General features: G+C 51.3%; 1 protein-coding gene across 1 annotated transcript in view; it reads right to left on the bottom strand.

Annotated features, from left to right (window-relative positions):
- The window catches only part of LOC144611617 (protein kinase C and casein kinase II substrate protein 3), a 36,749-nt gene extending 18,753 nt beyond the window's left edge, over window positions 1–17,996 (bottom strand). The window contains exon 1 of the mRNA XM_078430831.1: window positions 17,789–17,996. The gene's annotated coding sequence lies outside the window, so the exon portion shown is untranslated. The remainder of the gene's footprint in view (window positions 1–17,788) is intronic.
- Between the last annotated feature and the right edge of the window lie 2,004 nt (window positions 17,997–20,000).

The raw sequence follows: 20,000 nt of genomic DNA, 5'->3' as shown, positions 1-20,000 counted from the left end.
TGAAGAAAGACTGGATAGACTCGGCTTGTACTCGCTGGAATTTAGAAGATTGAGGGGGGATCTTATAGAAACTTACAAAATTCTTAAGGGGTTGGACAGGCTAAATGCGGGAAGATTGTTCCCGATGTTGGGGAAGTCCAGAACAAGGGGTCACAGTTTAAGGATAAGGGGGAAGTCTTTTAGGACCGAGATGAGAAAGTTTTTTTTCACACAGAGAGTGGTAAATCTGTGGAATTCTCTGCCACAGAAGGTAGTTGAGGCCGGTTCATTAGCTATATTTAAGAGGGAGTTAGATGTGGCCCTTATGGCTAAAGGGATCAGGGGGTATGGAGAGAAGGCAGGTACGGGATACTGAGTTGGATGATCAGCCATGATCTTATTGAATGGCGGTGCGTACAGGCTCGAAGGGCCGAATGGCCTACTCCTGCACCTATTTTCTATGTTTCTATGACCCACTGAGTTACTCCAGCATTTTGGGTCTACAGATTTGTAGGTTAATTGGCTTCTGTAAATAGTCCCTGGTGTGTAGGATAGTGTTAGTGTATGGGGTGATCGATGGTCGGCATGGACTCAGGGGGCCGAAGGGCCTGTTTCCAGGCTGTGTCTCTAAACTTAAATAAACTCAAAGTGAGCCCCCAACCACCTCATTCTCTCCCACCCCAGAGGCAACTTGTATTAAAAGATCCCCTCCTGTTTCCTGACAGCAAGATTGAACAAATGTGAACACACAAAGTATTTACAGTGACTACAACGTCACAGCTATGTGCTATTCTGATCCCTGCCACAGCCCTGCCCTGCCTAGCCCTGCCCTGCCCGGCTCCAAATTTGAGGAAAGACATTCTTGCTATTGAGGGCGTGCAGCGTAGGTTTACTAGGTTAATTCCCGGAATGGCGGGACTGTCATATGTTGAAAGACTGGAGCGACTAGGCTTGTATACACTGGAATTTAGAAAGATGAGAGGGGATCTTATCGAAACGTATAAGATTATTAAGGGGTTGGACACGTTTTGAGGCATGAAACATGTTCCCAATGTCGGGGGAGTCCAGAACCAGGGGCCACAGTTTAAGAATAAGGGGTAGGCCATTTAGAACGGAGATGAGGAAAAACTTTTTCAGTCAGAGAGTTGTGAATCTGTGGAATTCTCTGCCTCAGAAGGCAGTGGAGGGCAATTCTCTGAATGCATTCAAGAGAGAGCTAGATAGAGCTCTTAAGGATAGCGGAGTCAGGGGGTATGGGGAGAAGGCAGGAACGGGGTACTGATTGAGAATGATCAGCCATGATCACATTGAATGGCGGTGGTGGCTCGAAGGGCCGAATGGCCTCCTCCTGCACCTATTGTCTATTATCTAACGCGCAGACTCCCACAGCACGGAAACAGAGGCCCTTCAGCCCGACCTGTCCATGCCGACCAACACGCCCCGCCATCTCCACGTCCTATTTGCTAACATTTGGCCCGTATCTATCCAAACCTTTCCTAGTCCAAAGTGGCACCCGTACTAATCAAGAATCTATCAATCTCTGCCAAAAATATACTGACTTGGTCTCCACAGCCGTCTGTGGCAAAGAGTTCCACAGATTCACCACCCTCTGACTAAAGAAATTCCTCCTCGTCTCCTTCCTAAAGGAACGTCCTTTAATCCTGAGGCTGTGCCCTCTGGTCCTAGACTCTCCCACTAGTGGAAACATTCTCTCCACATCCATTCTACACAGGCCACTCACCATTGGTGATGTGGACATGTGTGATTCCAGCCCCACCACCCCTCCACTCCCCTCCCCTCCCCTCCACTCTACTCCACTCCACTCCCCTCCCCTCCCCTCCTCTCCTCTCCCCTCCCCTCCCCTCCTCTCCTCTCCACTCCCCTCCCCTCCCCTCCACTCCACTCTACTCCACTCCCCTCCTCTCCCTCCCCTCCCCTCCCCTCCCCTCCCCTCCACTCCACTCTACTCCACTCCCCTCCTCTCCCTCCCCTCCCCTCCACTCCCCTCCACTCCCCTCCACTCCCCTCCTCTCCCCTCCCCTCCCCTCCTCTCCCCTCCCCTCCCCTCCCCTCCACTCTACTCCACTCCACTCCCCTCCCCTCCTCTCCACTCCCCTCCCCTCCCCTCCCCTCCACTCCACTCTACTCCACTCCCCTCCTCTCCCTCCCCTCCCCTCCTCTCTCCCCCCTTCCACAGCCCGGCTTGGCTTGCTCCATGACCAAGGTGTGACCAGACCACCCTGTCTAATGTGCTTCCCATTAGGCTCCGTGCCTCCAGTTGAAGCGATGCAGATTACAAGCAGATGTTGGAGGCCGCCCGCGGTCACATCTCCCGGGCCAAGCCACACTCAGCAACGTTCCACATCGCAGCCAACCCCGTTACCACCAATAAAACCCCGGTCCGGGCTTCCTCGGCCGGCCTTGCTTCAGAAAACAAGATCAATACCGTCCATCTGCCCACTGTCCTGGTCTCCACGTCCTTGCTCCTGTCTGGCTTGGACCTCTCCTCATCCCGAGACCCCTCCCCACCCCCTCACGGTCTTCCCTCAGTCTGAGACCCCTCCCCACCCCCTCACGGTCTTCCCTCAGTCTGAGACCACTCCCCACCCCCTCACGGTCTTCCCTCAGTCTGAGACCCCATCCCCACCTCCTCACGGTCTTCCCTCATCCCGAGACCCCTCCCCACCCCCTCACGGTCTTCCCTCAGTCTGAGACCCCTCCCCACCCCCTCACGGTCTTCCCTCAGTCTGAGACCCCCCATCCCCACCCCCTCACGGTCTTCCCTCATCCCGAGGCCCCTCCCCACCCCCTCACGGTCTTCCCTCAGCTCCTCTCCCCTCCACATGACCCCCCCTCCAACCCAGGTAGTGTGACAGAAGGAGACCATTCGGCCCAACGGTCCCATGCCAGCCCAGCGGCTCCAGTGTCAGTAGCCCGGCAACATTAACTCTTGTGGACCCAACAGATGCTCGCTGATCCTCCTGCTGTTCGCCTGCCAGTAACCCCCCCTCACCCTCACCCCCTCCCCCTCACTCCCCCCTCCCCCTCACTCCCCCCCTCCCCCTCACTCCTTCCCCCTCCCCCTCCCTCCCGCCACTCCCCACTCCGCCACAAGCAGCCAACATAATCACAGACCACTCACACCCCGGTTGGTCAATCCCTCTTCTCCCCTCTCGACAGAAGATACAAAAGCTGGAAAGCACGCACGCACAGACTCAGGAACAGCGTCTGTGAACAGACTTGTGTGGGCGAGTTGGGCCGAAGGGCCTGTTTCCAATCTGTATCAATCTCTGACTCTATGAGTCTAACAGACCTTTCATTTGCTGAGGATTAACTCCTGGTCTTCCAACCTGCCTCGTGGTGACTATTGCACTTCTGCACTTTCTCTGCAGCTGTGACATTACCCTGCAATCAATCTATCTATTTCCCCTTTTGTAGCATTAATGTAGCATTAATGTAGCGTTAATGTAGCATTAATGTAGCATTAATGTAGCGTCAATGCAGCATTAATGTAGGGTGTGCTTTGCCTCAATAGCAGCAGGACAATGTTTCTCACTGAATCTCTACACAAGTGGCCACACTAACAGGGCAGTAATACCAACAGGCCAACACCTCGATTTATTCACAAAATGCTGGAGTAACTCAGCAGGTCAGGCAGCATCTCGGGAGAGAAGGAATGGGTGACGTTAGACCCTTCTAGGGTCTCAACCCGAAACGTCACCCATTCCTTCTCTCCCGAGATGCTGCCTGACCCGCTGAGTTACTCCAGCATTTTGTGAATAAATCGATTTGTACCAGCATCTGCAGTTAGAACAACACCTCTGGCCTGGGGCATTGACACAAACCCACGTGTTGATCTTCAGCCTGCCGCAGTGATGCTACCTGTCAACATCAAACTAACCACGACAAGTTGGGATTTGTTTCAGTCCGTCCTCGTTTCACGCTCCTTGATTTCCAACTTCCAGGAACGGACTCTTCTGTTTAGAGATACAGCTACAGCATGGAAACAGGCCCTTCAGCCCGTCGAGTCTTGTACTCGCTGGAATTTAGAAGATTGAGGGGGGGATCTTATAGAAACGTACAAAATCCTTAAGGGGTTGGACAGGCTAGATGCAGGAAGATTGTTCCCGATGTTGGGGAAGTCCAGAACCAGGGGTCACAGTTTAAGGATAAGGGGGAAGTGTTTTAGGACCGAGATGAGAACGTTTTTTTTCACACAGAGAGTGGTGAATCTGTGGAATTCTCTGCCACAGAAGGTAGTTGAGGCCGGTTCATTGGCTATATTTAGGAGGGAGTTAGATGTGGCCCTTGTGGCTAAAGGGATCAGGGGGTATGGAGAGAAGGCAGGTACGGGATACTGAGTTGGATGATCAGCCATGATCATATTGAATGGCGGTGCAGGCTCGAAGGGCCGAATGGCCTACTCCTGCACCTATTTTCTATGTTTCTATGAGTCCGCGCCGACCAGCGATCCCCGCACACTAACATTATCCTACACACACTAGGGACAATCTTTTTTTAACATTTATACCAAGCCAATTAACCTACAAACGTGTTCGTCTTTGGAGGAAACCGAAGATCTCGGAGAAAACCCACGCGGGTCACGGGGAGAACGTACAAACTCCGTACAGACAGCACCCTTAGTCGGGATGGAACCCGGGTCTCCGGCACTGCATTCGCTGTAAGGCGGCAACTCTACCGCTGCGCCACCGTGCCGCCCTAGTTGTTGAGGCATTGTACAATAACAGCATGTAAAACACGTTTAGACGTACATGGATAGGAAAGGTTTTGTGAGCTGTGGGACAGGGGGTGACCTTGGACTATCCTTGATGGGACTTTGCTGGCTTTACCTTGCACTAAACGTTATTCCCTGACCATGTATCTGTACACTGTGGGTGACTTGATTGTAATCACGTATTGTCTTTCCGCTATCTGGATAGCACGCAACAAAAGCTTTTCACTGTACCTCGGTACAAGTGACAATAAACTAGACTTTAAATGCAGGCAACTGGGACCAGCGTAGATGGGTATTTGGTCGGCATGGACGAGTTGGGCTGAAGGGCCTGTGTCCGTGCTTTCAGACTACATGAGGTAAGCTGCCACTGAGGTTCAGCGTGCGAAGTGTTGGAGCAAATCGTGGCTCACAATCAGGGCTGTGGACAGGGACATGGATGGGGGAGGGTTGGTTTAGTTTAGTTTACAGATTCAGCGTTGAAACAGGCCCTTCAGCCCACTGAGTCCGCGCCGACCAGCGATTCCCGCACACCTACACCATCCTACCAGGGATTGCTGGTCGGCACGGACTCGGTGGGCCGAAGGGCCTGTTTCCACACTGAATCTCTAAACTCAAAACACTCTGCCAGGTCCAAAAGACAGCCCTCGATCACGGCTACAGAGACACAGGCCGGCAACTCCCGCGGTCTAGGCTTAAGCTCAGGGGTGACCGCGCTTTTGCGGTTGCAGCTCCTAGACTGTGGATCAGCATCCCTCTCCCCATCAGAACTGCCCCCTCCATCGACTCCTTTAAGTCCAGGCTCAAAACCTATTTCTACTCCCTAGCGTTTGAGGCTCATTGAGGAGGCGCTGTGAACTGTTTGTGTGCTACTGTATGTTTCATTTTTTTCCTTAGTACCTAATCAGATGTACAGCACTTTGGTCAACGTGGGTTGTTTTTAAATGTGCTATACAAATAAAATTGACTTGACTTGATCTGCAGAATTTATCAACGGGGACTTTTCCCGACGATTGTTTACATTGGGAATGTTGAGAAGCTGGTCCCAGCACAGTGAACCTCGCTCGCTACCTCCAGTCACACTGCTCTCCTCCCCTCCTCTGCACATTCCTCTCCCATCCCTCAGTCCCATGTTCCTACCCCCGTCCCCTCCCACCCATCTCCCTCCCTCCCCCTTTACATTCACTCCTCCTCACCTCTCCTCACCTGACCGCCTTTTGTCGCCTTTGCACCTCCAGACGTTCCACTCACTCCACCCTTCCCAGCACCCCTTCACCTGTATCTGCCTATCATTCACCGTGTATCCTGCCCCCACCTCTCTTTTCCAGCTTTCTCCCCCCCTCCCAAAACGTGGCCTGCCCATTCCCTCCGCAGATGCTGCCTGACCCGCTGAGTTCTTCCAGCACTTTGTGTTTTGCTGAACTAGGTTCAATACAGCAACACATCCCACATCCCAAGAAAGTGCGTCACAAAGTGCTGGAGTAACTCAGCAGGTCAGGCAGCATCTAGGACCTGAATCAGTCTGAAGAAGGGTCTCGACCCAAAACGTCACCCATTCCCTCTCTCCTAGATGCTGCCTGACCCGCTGAGTTACTCCAGCACGTGGTGATACCTCCGATTTGTACCAGCATCTGCAGTTATTTTCCTACACTCCCAAGGAAGTGCGGGTTGGTAGGTGAATTGGCCCTCTGTAAATATTCATAAGTGATAGGAGCAGAATTAGGCCATTCGGCCCATCACATCTACAACACCATTCAATCACGGCTGAACTATCTCTCCCTCCTAACCCCATTCTCCTGCCTTCTCCCCATAACCCCTGACACCCGCACTAATCAAGAATCTATCTATCCACTGACTTGGCCTCCACCTCCGTCTGTGGGCAAGTGGTGGAACATTGAGAAGTGTGTGAGAGAGAGAGAGAGTGGCTTAAAGGGGAATAAGTGATGGGAAGCCATTGCTCAGGGGGCTAGCATCAACTCGATGGGCTGCATTCCTTATTCCAGGTTATTTAAAAAAAAGTAAAATATGAATATGGAGCTACATAGCACTTAAAACAATAAGTACTGTTCCCCAGATACGCTGCCAATGAGATTTTCGTGCCAACATTCTCTACATTAAAAATTTCCACCCAGAAAGCCGATCTATTTTACGTTTTTCACCCACCCATGCAGTGGAATTTTGGCCTTCTAACCCTCTAACCCTCCCCTGTGCTACGAGCAGGTAGACACAAAGTGCTGGAGTAACTCAGCGGGACGGGCAGCATCTGAGGAGAGAAGGAATGGGTGACGTTTCAGGTCGAGACCCTTCTTCAGACTGTACTAAGAGGCGGCCACCACATCAGCTCCACTGGAACCTCCCGCCTCTCACGCGCCAAGAACAACTGGCTGGGCTGTCTGCCGCTTCTCCCAGTGAGTTGTTTCCTGAAAGGATCCTCGCTGCCAGAGTCCGGGCTTCAGGGCTGGACACTGGAACCACCAGGAGTGTAGGAAGTCTGAAGAGGGAGTCTCGACCCCAAACGTCCCCTATTCCCTCTCTCCTGAGATGCTGCCTGACCTGCTGAGTTACTCCAGCACTTTGTGATACCTCCGATTTGTACCAGCATCTGCAGTTATTTTACTGCACTCCCAAGGAAGTGCGGGTTGGTAGGTGAATTGGCCCTCTGTAAATATTCATAAGTGATAGGAGTAGAATTAGGCCATTCGGCCCATCACATCTACGTTTCTCACCCACTCTTGCAATGGAATTTTGGTCTATGCTGCCCTGCCTTCTAAACCTCTAATCCTGCCCAGGTAGACACAAAGTGCTGGAGTAACTCAGCGGGACGGGCAGCATCTGAGGAGAGAAGGAATGGGTGACGTTTCGGGTCGAGACCCCCTCTTCTCTCCTAGATGCTGCCTGTCCCACTGAGTTCCTCCAGCACTTTGGGTCTCTCCAGCAGAAGTGTTCTGTGTTAAGTCTTGGCCCAAAGACATGTTTCTAAAATGCAGACTGTAATGAAACATTATCTTTAAAAGCCACTGGCCTCAGACCAAGCCCTGCCGACTTTAATTTCACGTTGTGTCCTGGTTATCCCCTCCCCATCCCAGTGCTGTTGGGCTGAAGCATGGCCTCTGATCGGGCAAGGAGCCAGGTAGAGTGAACTTGGCAGCAAAACTGACAACGTAGATCGTGGCCGTGGAAGGCTCTTTATTTTTCCGACAGAATATTCCCCCCCACCCTTGCCAATGGACAGGCGTTGTTGCGTTACAGTCACGGGCTCACAGAGCCCAGGGTGTGGCCAAGCCCGGCGTCAGGAGGAAGGAAGGAAGGGAGGGAGGAAGGCCATTCTGCCCCTCTAGTCTGCTCTGCTGTTCGCGAGGATCAATGACTCCTCAAGTCCACTCCTAGTTCCATCCCTCACAACTTATCCATCGTTCAGAAGTTCCAGGAGCAGAATTAGGCCATTCGGCCCATCAAGTCTACTCCGCCATTCAATCATGGCTGGTCTATCTCTCCCTCCTAACCCCATTCTCCTGCCTTCTCCCCGACACTCACACTGATCAAGAATCTGTCTATCTCTGCCTTAAAAATATCCACTGACTTGGCCTCCACATCCTTCTGTGGCAAAGAATCCCACAGATTCACCACACTATGACTGAAGAAATTTCTCCTCATCTCCTTCCTAAAAGAACGTCCTTTAATTCTGAGGCTGTGACTCTGGTTTATACCGAAGAGAGATACAAAATGCTAGAATAACTCAGTGGGTCAGGCAGCATCTCACAGAGTCAGAGAGTCATACAGTGTGGAAATAGGCCCTTCGCCCAACCTGCCCACACAGACCAACATGTCCCTTCTACACTAGACCCACCTGCCTGCGCTTGGTCCATATCCCTCCAAACCTGTCCTATCCATGTACCTGGCTGACTGCTTCTTAAACGTTGCGATAGTACCTTCCTCAACTACCTCCTCTGGCAGCTCGTTCCACATACCCACCACTCTTTGTGTGGAAAAGTTACCCCTCAGATTCCTATTAAATCTTTTCCCCTTCACCTTAAACCTATGTCCTCTGGTCCTCGATTCCCTACTCTGGGCAAGAGACTCTGTGCATCTACCCGATCTATTCCTCATCCTCCTGCGCTCCAAGGAATAGAGTCCCAGCCTACTCAACCTCTCCCTACAGCTCAGACCGTCTAGTCCTGGCAACATCGTTGTAAATCTCCTCTGATCCCTTCCCTTCTTTAAACCAGCATCTGCAGGTCCTTGTTTATCCATGTCCCTCCAACCCTGCGTATGGATTTGTGCAGGATGGAACTGCAGATGCTGGTTTAAACCGAAGATAGACACAAAAAGCTGGAGTAACTCAGCGGGACAGGCAACATCTCTGGAGAGAAGGAATGAGTGACGTTTCGAGTCGAGTCCCTTCTTCAGATTGGGTTAGGTTATCCTTGATTGGACAGTGGGACAAAATGCCAATGGTCTCCCCCCTGGAGATTCCCTTTCACCATGGACTGCCACTTTGGTCTGGCCCACGGACTCAATACCCTCGTCCAAATCTACTCGCCTTTACACCTGCCCTGTAGATTTGTAAGTGTCAGTCAGGGTCCACCTAACCCAGTCTGAAGAAGGGTCTCGTCCCGAATCGTCACCCATTCCTTCTCTCCAGAGATGCTGCCTGTCCCACTCAGTTACTCCAGCACTTTGTGTCTGTCTGCGTACGGATATTCCAGCCTGAAGCCTGTACACCTCTGTCCAGAAATCTATGTCCTGAGGTCATGTCTGGTTGAGTTCCGTGCTGTATGTCAGTACGGTGAGATACAGGTACAATGAGCAGCCTCACAGATAGTGTTGCCAACTATCTCACTCCCAAATACGGGACAAAGGGTGACATCACCGCCCCGCGCCCCACGTGACTTCACCAGCCAGCGGCCACGTGCTCCTGGCCAGAGCGGCTGCCATTGGTGGAGCGGGAGCACGTGGCCCCTGGCTGGGTGAGGTCACATGGGGCGCGGGGCGGTGATGTCACCCTTTGTCCCGTATTTGGGAGTGAGGAAGTTGGCAACCCTACCAATACGGGACAAGGGCGGTCCCGTACGGGACAAACTAATTTAGCCCAAAATATGGGAAGTCCCGGCTAATACGGGACAGTTGGCAACCCTACCCTCGGACACATAGACAACACCAGAGAAAGTATAAATCACACGTAAATTCTACAAGACGCGTAAAGAAAAAGACTGCATATAAGACAAGACATTGATGCAGAGAAACGCAATCGGAAAACAAGTCCATGGTAGTGGAGAGGTGGTGTGTGGTGTTCCATAGTTGAGGTAGGATTATGGTTGTGTGCATGAGTTCATGAACCTTTAGTTTAGCTTAGAGATACTGTGCAGAAACAGGCCCTTCAGCCCACTGAGTCCACACCGACCAGCGATCCCCGCACACTGACTCTACCCCACACACACACTTGGGAAAAAGTTTTACAATTACACCAAGCCAATTAACCTACAAACCTGTACGTCTTAAGATTGTGGGAGGAGACCGAAGCACCCGGAGAAAACCCACGCGGTCACGAGGGGAACGTACAAACTCTGTATAGACAGCACCCGTAGTCAGGATGGAACCCGGGTCTGTGGCGCTGTGAGGCAGCAGCTCTACCCGCTGCACCACCGTGCCAATCCTAATTGTTGATACCTTCTAGTTAACATGTGGCAGTACCTTGTTCACCCTTTGCTTTCAGCAGGTTGTGCACCAGTTCATGAACCTGATACACCATCTAAACATCTGGCTTTGTTTTGGTTGCTGACTTTGGTGATATTTGTCAGTACACGACTGTGTTATGGGATTACCAGTGTGTGTGCACAATGTGCACAGAGTGCTGGAGTAACTCAGTGGGTCAGGCAGCATCTGTGGAGAACATGGATAGGTGACGTTTCACAGAGTGCTGGAGTAACTCAGCGGGTCAGGCAGCATCTCTGGAGAACATGGATAGGTGACGATTTGGGTTGGGAGGGGAGAGGCAGGACGAAGCGTGGCAGGTAATAGACCAATCTGAAGAAGGGTCTCGACCTGAAACGTTACCCATTCCTTGTCTCGAGATGTTGCCTGTCACGTTGAGTTACTCCAGCATTTTGTGTCTATCTTCGGTAACAGGTGGACACAGGAGAGGTAGGTTTGATAGGCAGATGGTTAAAACAAAGGCCAGAGATGTTTAATGTTTTAGGGTAATAGACAATAGACAATAGGTGCAGGAGGAGGCCATTCAGCCCTTCGAGCCAGCACCGCCATTCAATGTGATCATGGCTGATCATTCTCAATCAGTACCCCGTTCCTGCCTTCTCCCCATACCCCCTGACTCCGCTATCCTTAAGAGCTCTATCTAGCTCGCTCTTGAATGCATTCAGAGAATTGGCCTCCACTGCCTTCTGAGGCAGAGAATTCCACAGATTCACAACTCTCTGACTGAAAAAGTTTTTCCTCAACTCCGTTCTAAATGGCCGACCCCTTATTCTTAAACTGTGGCCCCTTGTTCTGGACTCCCCCAACATTGGGAACATGTTTCCTGCCTCTAACGTGTCCAACCCCTTAATAATCTTATACGTTTCGATAAGATCTCCTCTCATCCTTCTAAATTCTAGTGTATACAAGCCTAGTCGCTCCAGTCTTTCAACATATGACAGTCCCGCCATTCCGGGAATTAACCTAGTAAACCTACGCTGCACGCCCTCAATAGCAAGACTATCCTTCCTCAAATTTGGAGACCAAAACTGCACACAGTACTCCTGGTGCGGTCTCACTAGGGCCCTGTACAACTGCAGAAGGACCTCTTTGCTCCAATACTCAACTCCTCTTGTTATGAAGGCCAACATTCCATTGGCTTTCTTCACTGCCTGCTGTACCTGCATGCTTCTTTTCAGTGACTGATGCACTAGGACACCCAGATCTTGACCCGAAACGTCACCCATTCCTTCTCTCCAGAGATGCTGCCTGACCCGTTGAGTTACTCCAGCATTTTGTGTCTACCTTCGATTTTAACCAGCATCTGCAGGTTTTTTTCCTACACATATGTAAACCTAGTCTCTGTAAGCACCATAGTAAACAACAAAAATATTCAGTATATACAAAAGACAAAAAAAATGCCCTCAAGTTGTTTAGAGATTATTTGGAGGTTGTAGTGTTATATGGAGGAACTGTCATATGAGGAAAGGTTGAAAAGACAAGGCTTGTATTCACTGGAGTTTAGAAGAATGAGAGGGGATCTTATGGAAACATATAAAATTATAAAAGGACTAGACAAGCTAGATGCAGGAAAAATGTTCTCAATATTGGGGGAGTCCAGAACCAGAGGCCACACAGTCTACGAATAAAGGGGAGGCCATTTAAAACTGAGGTGAGAAGGAACTTTTTCACCCAGAGAGTTGTGAGTTTGTGGAATTCTCTGCCACAGAGGGCAGTGGAGGCCAAATCATTGGATGGATTTAAGAGAGAGTTAGATAGAGCTCTAGGGGCTAGTGGAATCAAGGGATATGGGGAGATGGCAGGCACGGGTTATTGATTGTGGATGATCAGCCATGATCACAATGAATGGCGGTGCTGGCTCGAAGGGCTGAATGGCCTCCTCCTGCATCTATGTTTCTATGTTACTATGTCTCTATGTCTCTATGTCTCTATGTCTCTATGTCTCTATGTCTATGTCTCTATGTCTCTATGTGTCTATGTCTATGTCTCTATGTCTATGTCTCTATGTCTATGTCTATGTCTCTATGTCTATGTCTCTATGTCTCTATGTGTCTATGTCTATGTCTCTATGTCTCTATGTCTCTATGTGTCTATGTCTATGTCTCTATGTCTATGTCTCTATGTCTATGTCTATGTCTCTATGTCTATGTCTATGTCTCTGTGTCTATGTGTCTATGTGTCTATGTCTCTATGTCTATCTCTATGTCTCTATGTGTCTATGTCTATGTGTCTATGTGTCTATGTCTATGTCTCTATGTCTCTGTGTCTATGTGTCTATGTGTCTATGTCACTATGTCTATCTCTATGTCTCTATGTGTCTATGTGTCTATGTCTCTGTGTCTATGTGTCTATGTGTCTATGTGTCTATGTGTCTATGTGTCTATGTGTCTATGTGTCTATGTGTCTATGTCTATGTGTCTATGTGTCTATGTGTCTATGTGTCTATGTGTCTATGTGTCTATGTCTATGTGTCTATGTGTCTATGTGTCTATGTGTCTATGTGTCTATGTCTATGTGTCTATGTGTCTATGTGTCTATGTGTCTATGTGTCTATGTGTCTATGTGTCTATGTGTCTATGTCTATGTGTCTATGTGTCTATGTGTCTATGTGTCTATGTCTCTATGTCTATGTCTCTATGTCTATGTCTCTATGTCTCTATGTCTCTATGTCTATGTCTCTATGTCTCTATGTCTCTATGTCTCTATGTCTCTATGTCTATGTCTCTATGTCTATATGTCTATGTCTCTATGTCTCTATGTCTCTATGTCTATGTCTCTATGTCTCTATGTCTATGTCTCTATGTCTATGTCTCTATGTCTCTATGTCTCTATGTCTATGTCTCTATGTCTCTATGTCTATGTCTCTATGTCTCTATGTCTCTATGTCTCTATGTCTCTATGTCTCTATGTCTCTATGTCTCTATGTCTCTATGTCTCTATGTCTCTATGTCTATGTCTATGTCTCTATGTCTATGTCTATGTCTCTATGTCTATGTCTCTATGTCTATGTCTATGTCTCTATGTCTCTATGTCTCTATGTCTCTATGTCTATGTCTCTATGTCTCTATGTCTCTATGTCTCTATGTCTCTATGTCTATGTCTATGTCTCTATGTCTATGTCTCTATGTCTCTATGTCTCTATGTCTCTATGTCTCTATGTCTCTATGTCTCTATGTCTCTATGTCTCTATGTCTCTATGTCTCTATGTCTCTATGACTCTATGTCTATATGTCTCTATGTCTATGTCTATGTCTCTATGTCTATGTCTCTATGTCTATGTCTCTATGTCTCTATGTCTCTATGTCTCTAATAGCCTGGTGGTTGTTGGGAAGACGCTGCTCCTGACCCGGGATGTTACAGTTTTAGACTCTTGTACCTTTTTCAGATGGCAGGGGTAAAGGAGGTGGGGGAGACGGTGGTTAAAGGATGTCTTTAAACAGGTGCTGTAAATACCGTGATCATGTAACTCAGGCGAGAGGGAAACCTTAACCTGTTGTTTTCATTGCCATGGAAGCGATGAGTTGATGCTACGTACAAGAAGGCTTCGATAATCCGCTCTCCCTGGCGGTCTGCTGTGTGGTTCACTGGCTTTTGGTTCCTGCTCTCTGGGGTGGCACGGTGCCACAGTGGTTCGAGCTACTGCCTGACCGCCCCAGAGACCCCAGTTCAATCCTAAATAGAATCCCAGAGGACATAGGTGCAAGGCGAAGGGGGAAAGGTTTAACAGGAATCTGAGGGGTAGCTTTTTCACACAGATGGTGGTGGGTGTATGGAACGAGCTGCCAGAGGAGGTAGTTGAGGCTGGGATTATCCCCACATTTAAGAAACAGTCAGACGGACACATGGATAGGACAGGTTTGGAAGGATATGGACCAAACGCAGGCGGGTGGGACTAATGTAGCTGGCTGGTGTGGGCACGTTGGGCCGAAGGGCCTGTTTCTGTGCTGTACCTCTCTGTGACTATTCCCCTGTGAAACCGATAAGTTTAAAGGGAGTGCAGGAATCGAGGCCTGGGTGACTTCACAGATACAGCCCTCCTAGTCCACGCCGTCCAGCGATCACCCCACACACTCGCACTGTCCTGCACACACCAGCCACAATTTACAAATCAACCTACAAACCTGCACGTCTTTAGTGTGTGGGAGGAAACCGGAGCACCCGGAGAAACCCACGCTATCACAGGGAGAACGTACAAACTCCGTACACACAGCACCCGTAGTCTGGTTACAGACCTCTAGCCAAGCATCTGACTCGTTTACTATTGTCCTGCCAAAGATACAGCACAAAAGGGCAGCACGGTGGCATAGTGGTAGAGTTGCTGCCTCACAGTGCCCGGGACCCAGGTTCGATCCTGACTACGGGTGCTGTCTGTACGGAGTTAGTGCGTTCTCCTCATGACCTGCGTGGGTTTTCTGTGGGTCTAAAGACGTGCAGGTATGTAGGTAGACACAGAGTGCTGGAGTAACTCAGCGGGTCAGGCAGCATCTGTGGAGAACATGGTTAGGTGACGTTTCACAGAGTGCTGGAGTAACTCAGCGGGTCAGGCAGCATCTGTGGAGAACATGGATAGGTGACGTTTCAGGTCGGGACCCTTCTTCAGACTGGCAAATTCAGTCGACCCATTAACCTACACAACTTTCCTTTGCCAGTCCAAGGAAGGGTTCTGACCCGAAACAACACCCATCCTTTTCCTCCACAGATGCTGCCTGACCCGCTGAGTTACTCCAGCACTTTGTGCATGTCTTTGGTATAAACCAGCATTTGCAATTCCAGTCTACCCTGGTGTGGAGGTGAATTGGCTTCTGTAAATAGTCCCTAGTGTGCAGGATAGAACTAGCATACAGGTGATCGCTGGTCGGTGTGGATTCGGTGGGCCGAAGAGCCTGTTTCCACGTTGTATCTCAAACTAAAACTCAAAACATAAGTGGACAGTTTGAACAGTGCAGTTCAGTTTATTGTCACGTGTACCGAGGTACAGTGAAAAGCTTTCGTTGCGTGCTAACCAGTCAGCGCAAAGACAATGCATAGAATCATAGAAAATAGGTGCAGGAGGAGGCCATTTGGCCCTTCGAGCCAGCACCGCCATTCATTATGATCATGGCTGATCATCCACAATCAGTAACCCGTGCCTGCCTTCTCCCCATATCCCTTGATTCCGCTAGCCCCTAGAGCTCTATCCAACTCTCTCTATCTACCATCCAGTGAATTGGCCTCCACTGCCCTTTGTGGCAGAGAATTCCACAAATTCACAACTCTCTGGGTGAAAAAGTTCCTTCTCACCTCAGTTTTAAATGGCCTCCCCTTTATTCTTAGACTGTGTGGCCCCTGGTTCTGGACTCGCCCAACATTGGGAACATTTTTCCTGCATCTAGTTTGTCCAGTCCTTTTTTAATTTTATACGTCTCTATAAGATCCCCTCTCATACTTCTAAACTCCAGTGAATACAAGCCCAGCCTTTCCAATCTTTCCTCGTACGACTACATGACTACATGATTACACGAGCCGTGTGCAGGGTACAGAGACAGGAGTAGAGATGGGAGAGTGGTGGGGAGATTGTAATATGTGATGGTAGATCTGCTTCACAAGTTAAAGGAGCAGAATTAGGCCATTCGGCCCATCGAGTTTACTCCGCCATTCAATCATGGCTGATCTCTGCCTCCTAATCCCATTTTCTTGCCTTCTCCCCATAACCCTTGACACCCGTTCTAATCAAGAACGTCTATCCACTGACTTGGCCTCCACAGTTTGCCTCTGTGACTGGCACACAAACAGTGGCCTGGGTTGGGGGCCAAGACCGTTCTCTCCGCGCCCCCCTCCTCCACCCCCCCCTCTCCCTCACACTGACCCTCTGCACACACACACATCCCTTTAAGGAACGACTCATTTCTTCCAGGCAGGAAGGGGATCGGTTCCATTTGCAGTCCGGCTGCTCGCTGCCAGAGCTGTTCCAGGATTTATCATCTGCTCCACAATTCCTGGGTAAAGAGCAAAGTATTCCCGGCGGGCTTGGCCAGCATCCAGACTGTAAACTGCTGACAAAAGGCTGTAAACTGATAGCCGCGCAGAATGGGCAGAGTGGGGCACAGTTATCACCAGTCCCGACTGCTCCCTGCTTGCACGCACTGACCCCATGCATTTATCGCCAGTCCCGACTGCTCCCTGCTTGCACGCACTGACCCCATGCATTTATTTATAACTGTGGGGACAGCAATCAAATATGTACATCCACACTCAGGCACACACACACACACACACACACACACTATACACACGCACACCCACGCAACACACACTATACACATGCTACACGCACACACTATACAGACACGCACACCCATGCAACACACACATGACACACACGCACACCCACGCAGCACACACTATACACATGCTACACGCACACACAACACACACTATACACACACGCACACCCACGCAGCACACACTGTACACATGCTACATGCACACACACGCACACACACACAACACACACTATACACACACACACCCACGCAACACACACACACCCACGCACACACACTATACACATGCTACACGCACACACAACACACACTACACACGCACACCCACGCAGCACACACTATACACATGCTACACGCACACACACTATACAGACACGCACACCCATGCACACACACACCACACGCACACACTATACACACACACCCACGCAACACACACGAAACACGCGCACACACTATATACACAAGCACACCCACACAACACACACAATACGCACACACGCTATACACATGCTACACGGGGACACACTATACACACGCACACTCTATACACACACACCACACTATACACACGCACACACACTATACACATGCTACACACACTATACACACACACCAGACACACATGCTCCACAGACACACACGCGCTCACACCCTTACACTAACACACACAGTAATACATTCCCCCAACACACACACATCAACTTTCCCCACATCACCAATATTTTCCCTCCCTCACGCCAGCTTCCCCCACACTCTCTCTCTCACGCCAACATTCTCCCACACAGAAGCACAAACTCACACACACATGGACACCCACACACACATGGGGACACACACACACATGGGGGCACACACACACACACATGGACACACACACACACCCACACACACCCACACACACACATGGGGGCACACACACACACACCCCCACACACACACACCCACACACCCCCACACACCCACACACACACCCACACACCCCCACACACACACACACACACCCACACACACCCACACACACACACACACACCCACACACCCCCACACACCCACACACACACCCACACACACCCACATGTAGATGTTTAGCAAGACTCACCCAAGTGTGTGTCCGACTTCCCAGAGCGGTCAGTGATCTCCACTCCTCCACAGGGGGAACGGCTCCTCAACACCAGCACCAGGGGGGCAGCTCCCTCACTCACTCTCACTCTCTCTCTCCCTCCCTCTACTTACTTTCTCACTCTCTCTCTCTCTCTCTCCTTCACTCTCTCTCTCTCCTTCACTCTCTCTCTCTCTCTCCCTCTCTCTCTCCCTCTCTCTCTCCCTCTCCTTCACTCTCTCTCTCTCTCTCCCTCTCTCTCTCCCTCTCTCTCTCCCTCTCCTTCACTCTCTCTCTCTCTCTCCCTCTCTCTCTCTCTCCTTCACTCTCTCTCTCTCTCTCCTCTCTCTCTCCCTCCTCTCTCTCTCTCTCCTTCACTCTCTCTCTCTCTCTCTCTCTCTCTCTCACTCTCTCTCTCCCTCCCTCTACTTACTTTCTCTCTCTCTCTCTCTCTCTCTCTCTCTCTCTCTCTCCTTCTCCTTCACTCTCTCTCTCTCTCTCTCTCTCTCTCCCTCTCTCTCTCCTTCACTCTCTCTCTCTCTCTCTCTCTCTCTCTCTCTCTCTCTCTCTCTCTCTCTCTCTCTCTCTCTCTCTCTCTCTCTCTCTCTCTCTCTCTCTCTCCTTCACTCTCTCTCTCTCTCTCTCTCTCTCTCCCCTCAGAGAATGCCAGGAGGTATCACTGGTGTGAGCATGTGCAGAGCTGGAGAGTGTGAGGGGGGGGGGGTGGGAAGGGGTGGCAGTGGGGGGGTGTGTGAGGGGTGAGTGTGTGGGGGGGGTGGGTGTGTGGGGGGTGGTGTGTGGGGGGGGTGTGTGAGGGGGTGAGTGTGTGGGGGGGGGTGAGTGTGTGGGGGGTGGTGTGTGGGGGGGTGTGTGAGGGGGTGAGTGTGTGGGGGGGGGTGTGTGTGTGGGGGGTTGTGTGTGAGGGGGTGAGTGTGTGGGGGGGGGTGTGTGTGTGGGGGGTGTGTGTGAGGGGGTGAGTGTGGGGGGTGTGTGTGAGGGGGGTGGGTGTGTGGGGGGGTGTGTGTGAGGGGGTGAGTGTGGGTGTGTGTGAGTGTGGGGGGGGGGGTGTGTGGAGGGGGGTGTGGAGGAGTGTGAGGGGGTGGCAGTGGGTGGGTGTGTGGGGGGGTGTGAGTGTGAGGGGGTGGCAGTGGGTGAGTGTGAGGGGGGTGGGTGTGTGGGGGGGGGTGGCCATGGGTGTGAGGGGGTGGGTGTGGGGGGGTGGGTGTGGGACCGTGTGAGTGTGAGTGGGTGGGTGTGTGGGGGGGGTGTGTGTGAGGGTGTGGGGGGGTGTGAGTGTGAGTGGGTGGGGTGTGTGTGGGGGGTGTGTGAGTGTGAGGGGGGTGGCAGTGGGTGAGTGTGTGGGGTGTGTGAGGGGGGTGGGTGTGTGGGGTGTGTGAGGGGGGTGGGTGTGTGAGGGGGTGGGTGTGTGGGGTGTGTGAGGGGGGTGGGTGTGTGAGGGGGTGAGTGTGTGGGGTGAGTGAGTGGGTGGGGTGTGTGGGGTGTGTGAGGGGGTGGGGTGTGTGGGGTGTGTGAGGGGGTGGGTGTGTGGGGTGTGTGAGGGGGGTGGGTGAGGGGGGTGGGTGTGTGGGGTGTGTGAGGGGGGTGGGTGTGTGGGGTGTGTGAGGGGGGTGAGTGTGTGGGGTGTGTGAGGGGGGTGGGTGTGTGAGGGGGGTGGGTGTGTGAGGGGGGTGGGGTGTGTGGGGTGTGTGAGGGGGTGGGTGTGTGGGGGGTGTGAGGGGGTGGGTGTGTGGGGGGTGTGAGGGGGTGGGTGTGTGAGGGGGGTGGGTGTGTGAGGGGGTGGGTGTGTGGGGTGTGTGAGGGGGTGGGTGTGTGGGGGGTGTGAGGGGGGTGGGTGTGTGGGGGGTGTGTGAGGGGGTGGGTGTGAGGGGGTGGGTGTGAGGGGGGTGGGGTGTGGGTGGCACTGAACCTGTAGGCTTGTGTTTCAGTGCTGTGACTTTAAAGGAAGCACTTTGCTGCACGGTCTCTCTCCTGAGGCCACATCGTCCAGCTTTTGTAGCTTTGCAAATTCTCCTGGCAGCCGCCAGATTTCACACACTGAAGGCACAAGGAACTGCAGATGCTGGTTTACAAAAAAAGACACAAAGTGCTGGAGTAAGGGGCGGCACGGTGGCGCAGCGGTAGAGTTGCTGCCTCACAGCGCCAGAGACCCCAGTTGGATCCTGACTACATGTATTGTCTGTACAGAGTTTGT

Source organism: Rhinoraja longicauda, chromosome 40 (genome assembly GCF_053455715.1).
Source record: "Rhinoraja longicauda isolate Sanriku21f chromosome 40, sRhiLon1.1, whole genome shotgun sequence".
NCBI lineage: Eukaryota > Metazoa > Chordata > Chondrichthyes > Rajiformes > Arhynchobatidae > Rhinoraja > Rhinoraja longicauda.
This window is presented reverse-complemented; position numbering and strand designations above follow the sequence as displayed.